At 40.8% G+C, this 6,066-nt stretch overlaps 1 protein-coding gene across 7 annotated transcripts in view; it reads right to left on the reverse strand.

Annotated features, from left to right (window-relative positions):
- The window catches only part of GIGYF2 (GRB10 interacting GYF protein 2), a 137,248-nt gene that overhangs the window by 130,873 nt on the left and 309 nt on the right, over positions 1 to 6,066 (reverse strand). For 3 of the 7 annotated variants that reach the window (XM_077757844.1, XM_077757818.1, XM_077757850.1), the window contains exon 2: positions 1,313 to 1,378. The gene's annotated coding sequence lies outside the window, so the exon portion shown is untranslated. Of the gene's footprint in view, positions 1 to 1,312; positions 1,379 to 2,890; positions 2,961 to 5,472; positions 5,786 to 5,819; positions 5,950 to 6,066 lie in introns of those variants that run through there. The other 4 variants (XM_077757828.1, XM_077757830.1, XM_077757838.1 and 1 more) reach the window with 4 other exon arrangements.

The following is a 6,066-nucleotide window of genomic DNA, read 5'->3' on the forward strand; positions in this document are numbered from 1 at the left end:
GGTCAGATGTCCGACTCCTGATTTTGGCTCAGGTCATGATCTCAAGGTTCATAAGATAAAGCTCCACTGTCAGCTCAGAATCTACGTGGGATTCTCTCTCTGTCCCTCCTCCATGCACATGCGTGCACGCTCTCTCAAAAATAAACTTAAAAAGGGGTGCCTGGGTGGCTTAGTCGGTTAAGCATCCAACTTTCGCTTAGGTTATGATCTCGCGGTTCGTGGGTTCGAGCCCCGCGTCGGGCTCTGTGCTGACTGCCAGCTCAGAGCCTGGAGCCTGTTTCAGATTCTGTATCTCCCTCTCTCTCTGACCCTCCCCTGCTCACGCTGTCTCTCTCTCTCTCTCCTAGAAATAAATAAAACATTAAAAATTTTTTAAAAAAATAAATAATAAATAAACTTAAAAAAAAAAACACTGCACTAGGAAGTTCAAACAAGGATACTTGGTGAAACCTACTGGGCCTGATGAAAAGATAAATCTACAGTTTAACTCTTCAGGACGTATAAACTTCAACTGCCAAGCTACCTATAAGAAATGTTTCTATGAGAGGAAAATGTCCAGAAGTTTCTGTAGGTTTCTGCCTAGAAGAGCCAACACTACACCTTCTCTGAGACCTGCCCCCACTCTTAAAGTGGAATCTTCCAATTATGTTTGTTTGTACTTCTAGACTCCAGTCCTATGGTCCTACTAATTAGACCAATGATGGAGAACTGGACAAACTTCAACCAAATTCTCCCCTCCCAGGAATTTGAAATGTAGACAATGAGCTAATAAACCATTTGGCTTGTGGCACTGGAGTTTGAGTTCATGTGTGGCACCAAAAAAGAAAGTGGTGATTTTCTTCCATGTGTTTTTAAAGCAGGAAAGGCCAGATTGTGAAAAGACAACTAAAGCAGGATAAAAAGAGACAAGAGAGGACACTGACTAGCCAGCAGGGAGGGAAGTGCTATCTCTCCTGCCTTATTAGCTCCAGAATGCTTCCCAGTTTCTTTTCGTGTCCTTCAGGAAAGCCAACAGCCCCTGCTGTTCTTTAAGTATCTCCTTACTTCTGCCCCTAAAGAATTCCTCTTCCTGGTTCAGGACATAAGAAAATCATAACAACAGTTTAAGACACAAATTCACACCAGGAACAGTGCAGGAAGGGGTATGATTATTCTTGTGGTTCATAAGGAATCCGAGCAGTACCTAAGAAGTTGTTTCTATCACTATCTATAATGAGAAGAAAGAAAAAAAGGCAAAAAACCCTGAAACCTTAAAAGCAAAAATCAGCTGTTGGCCTAAGCCCTCAGCTCTGTGCTTCCCTTCAACACTCACCTGTTCAAAAGTTCTGCTGGTTCACAGCAGGAGGCGTAAGCAGACTTTGTTCAGGTCCTTTTAACACTGTAAATAACAAAAGTATTAAAGTAATTGACCCAACAATCAACCTCTTAGGAAACTTTAAAAACATAATCTCTTATAATGAATAGTTTTTACAGGAAATGGTTCCAAACCTGGTTAAAATATTAGAATCACCTTGTGTGCTTATAAACTAACTTCCACTTTCCTAACATTTAAAGAGTTTCAGTAGCTCTAGAGTGGGACTAAAAAATACATATTTTTTACAAAAGTTCTAAGTGATTCTGATAAAGATAAATGAGCACCAATATAGGGTTTAGGAAAGTGATTACTTGGGGCTTTCATTCAAAACCACATTACAGGGATTTGGTATTAATTTTTAAGCATATCTGATATGAAAATGACAGCAAGCAACATAGCAATACGGTACACAGCCTATGCAAATAATCAGTGCGCCCAAGAAATATAACCACTGCCAAAATGCCCAAGGAGCAAAGCTCCAGGTGTGCCTTCAGTTACAAAATTACAACCTTCTTTTAATGTTCTACTGAGATAGTATCTTAAAAATCCACAGGAGTCACATCTTAAGTGACAAGGAGTGAACTGAATGAAATACAACAGCTTCAAGTGGTTTCTTAGCTAAAATCAAATAATACTTTGAATGCTGCTACATGTCAAAAATTAATTACAAATAAAAGTTGATGATTTTATTAACAGCAAGAAGGTAACTTGAGAAAGCCACTTCTGCCTTTTGACTTAATTTTGCAAAAAAATAGCCATGTTTTAATACCCAAAGTCATTCAACTTTATATGCACTGCAGTCTGGTTTTATAAGGGCAGGCAAAAAGAAGAGTGGACAACTAGGTAATAAAGTCTAACTCAAAAAAACAAGCTCTAAATATCTCCTATTGCAAGTAAAAATTAAGTTCAAATCCTCTGTAGTTAACAAGAAAATATAAAACTGTATACTTTAATTACTTGAAGTACATTAATACTTTGAAAATATTTTTATAAAATTGTGACCACTTAAGGGAGTAGTCTTTTATTTTTCAAACCTCCCCTTTCTTTCCCCCTCAACCTCACACAAAATTATGCGCAATTCGGGGCACCTGGCTGGCTCAGTCAGTACAGTTTGATCTCAGGGTCGTGAGTTCAAGCCCACATTGCATGCAGAGCTTACTTAAAAAAAAATTTTTTTTAATTATAGGTAATTCAACAAAGGTATCATCCTGCATCCCTGTAAAAATAATCTACTGTATTTCTCAGTCATCTGAGAGCATAAAAAAAAAATTGCCAATCAGGTTTAAGAAATACTAGGATTCCAACTATCAGTAAGCCTTCCTATGGAGTAAAAATCTACTTATATATTGAAAATATTGAAAAATATGTAACTTTGCAGGGCATTAAAAATGAATGGAAATGCTAGGACTTCATTACCAGAAAAATCCTAGCAGAGGGTTAACGGGAAAAAAAGGCTTGGGTTCAGGGTTTTACAATGATGACCAAATGATGTTAAGGCAATTCAAACTGCTTAAGGAAAATGGACATTTAACTTGCCTCTAAGATACCGGATTAACACCAACAGAGGCTGTAGATTCAACCTAATTGAGACTGGTCCCACTACAATCTATAAGAAATAGAATAAAACAGAAAGTACTGAAAATTTAATCAGCAGGGGATAATGGAGAACTGCAAATGAAGTCAGTCTTTGAAAATGGCACAAATCAAAGATCCTTTAGAATGGCAAGGGTAAAAGGGTCAATAACAATCTTTTCACCCAAAAGGTTCTCCCAGACAGCAATCACTATCAGTAGTGTCATCTCCCAGTGTGAAAGTCAACAAAAAGAGAATAGACAAATGGAGTATTAAAATGCAGAGTCATGAGAACAAATGAGCTGATATGACATCAAAGACAGAATACGGAAATGTCATTTCAAAATTCAACAAAAGAACAAGAGGGGAAAATATATTAAAATACCACCTCATCACTATCATTGCTGTGGCTCCTTTTTAGCCAAGGAGCTCCACTCACACCCTAAAGTTGTAAATTCCTCTCTTCTCATGAGCTTCAGGCAAGTTATGACAAATTATTTTTCATATATGCAACTCAACTCACCAGCAAAAGCACTTCAAAACCAAAATATTAAAGTCCTCAGGTGAATTAATATGAAAGAAGACATTTATGAAAGCTCAGTAATAAGCATATGGAAATAAGCTGGAAGGAAATCAGAAAAAAAAAATTTTCCCGAAGAAAAAAGCCTAATAAGTATCAAATTAATTGGTGAACGAGTCAACTACTCTGAAAGGCAAAAGAAGAAAAATAAAAAACACAAAAAGTCCTACACATGTAAAATGCTATAAAAGACATACAAATAAGAGGAAGAGACCCTGAGGAACTTAAAACTAGGATGGACAGAACAGAATTAATTAAGAATTCTTAATTCTTACTAATCAGATTAAGAATAACAAATTATTATGCTGACTCTAGCATTCCCCCAGGTTATATTTCTTAATTCTGTCTAAACTTCACAGGAAATTAATTTCCCTACATTTTCAAATATTCCTAAGTACTCCAAAGATCCCCTTCTTCGAAAGCAATTCCTTTCGAAAAATCTTTTAGGCAGTCTATCATCCATCTCATTTAAAAACTTTTAAGAAAGACTTTTCAAGACAATTTCCTGAAATATGTCATATGAGCATCCCGAATTTTTCCAAACTGGGGTGGAGCGTGTGCCCTATACGGAGGGAAAGGGGTTTGGACATATGGGTCCAAATCTCCAGAAACTGGTCTCCCTTTCCAACATTCATGAGAGATGTGGAAAAAATGTCTAAGTCCCTGAATAACCCATCTTAGTACCAACGAGCAGGGTACACATTTTCTACCAGCCTCCCTCTTGCTAAACTAGCCTCCATACTTTTCCCAGCACTTGACCTGCTCCCACTTCAGCTTCTGCCTCAGTCTCTCTGCCCTAGCTGGCCCAGCCTGGAGCATTCCTCCTCCCTAGAGCTTCAGGATTCACTCCTTCACCTGTGTCAGGTCCTTCCCCAAACACGCGCTTCTCCGTGCAGCCTTCTCAGGGCGCGCTACTTAAAATGAACTCCTAAATCCCTATCATCATAGTTGTCTCATTCTTTTCCCACATTATATATAACACTATATATTTTACCTGAGTTTTTGTCTGTCTAGAAATGAGCTCCACAGAGAAAGGACTTTTGGTCTGTTGCGGCCCCAGCACCCGACAGTGCAGTAGTCTCAATCTCTGTCAAATAAATGAATGCATGAAGGCAGGAAGGAATGGAAGCACACAGTCCCTTCTGCCTTCTCAGAACATTGTCAGAACCTGACAATGCTTCGTCAGGTACAGAAAAGGTGTTGGGGCGCCTGGGTGGCTCAGTCGGTTAAGCGTCCGACTTGGGCTGGGGTTATGATCTCATACCATTCGTGGGTTCAAGCCCCATGTCAGGCTCTGTGCTGACAGATCAAAGCCTGGAGCCTGCTTCCGATTCTGTGTCTCCCTGCCTCTCTGCTCCTCCCCTTCTCATGCTCGCTCTCTCCCTCTCTCTCTCTCTCTCAAAAATGAATAAACATTAAAAAAAAAAGGTGTAAAGCCCTTTCTATTCCAATAAACCAGTACCATTCCCAGTATACTCGTTGGTGTTAAACGTAAAGGAAGAATTGTGTGTCCCTTTTTCCAGATACATGCCACTTTTAAATTTTTTTCCCAGTGTCCTCTACTGATGTCAGCATCTGATGTAACAGAAAAGTACATATTCCATCCAGCGTGAGCACTCCAAAATCTGCTACACTAATTAGCAAAACACGAAATCATCAATGAATGAGAGAACACATTGGTGATCTAACCAAAATGGACACACTCTGGAAGGTCAGAGCTGCAAATATTAGATGGATGAAAGTTAATGTACTAGAAAGGGTTGACAAGGGGGAAAAAATGGTTTTAGATCCAAAAAGGCATTAGATTCTAAGAAGGAAATACTACACAAGGCCAGAGTGTCTTCCGGGCATACAACCCTGGGAATCAAAACTGCCTATAATGCAAGATACACAACACTGGCTAAGAAGCTGTTCACAGCTTCTGGCCCCATCCTCAATTCCTTCTAAGTGTAACTGGAATACTTACCTTCCTTTACAGAGAAACTGGGTGTGCTTACGTGCTCGGACTTTCAGGGAAAGGAAAAAAAGAAAAAGAAACAAACAAAACACAGGGCTAAGTAAACGCAAAGCAACATTGTTGCTTCCCAAGCACGGGTCCTACAGCCTGCTGCTTTCACAGGCCATTCCGTGGCTGGAAACGTAAATCTGATCTAGGCATCAGCCACAGCACTCAAGTATCCGAAGTGCTTCGTGGGAACTGCTGACACTGAAAAGACTAAAACCCATCTCAACCTGACGAGAACGTTCGGGTCCCAAAGCTGCCTCGGGCTCGACTTTCCCAACCTCCGTCCCAGGTTCAGATCATGGCTCCACCTTGCCTCGGGCCTGGTCCAGACCAGTCCTCTCGCCACGGACGGAGTCTCCACGGTGCAGATGCTCGGTGAGGAAGGCAAAGGCGCACCTCCCGGAGGCCAGGTGTGGGGAGGAGGGCCGGCAGGAGCAGCTGTCTGGCCGAAGCAGCTGTTACCCCGGGGCACCCCAGCCCGAGCCGGGTGGCTGGCCCGGGGAGCAGGGAGCAGAGGGCGAACCCTCCGGCCCTGAGCAAATCGGCCTGACAGTG

This window comes from Crocuta crocuta, unplaced genomic scaffold (genome assembly GCF_008692635.1).
Source record: "Crocuta crocuta isolate KB4526 unplaced genomic scaffold, BGI_CrCroc_1.0 scaffold290, whole genome shotgun sequence".
NCBI classification, from domain to species: domain Eukaryota; kingdom Metazoa; phylum Chordata; class Mammalia; order Carnivora; family Hyaenidae; genus Crocuta; species Crocuta crocuta.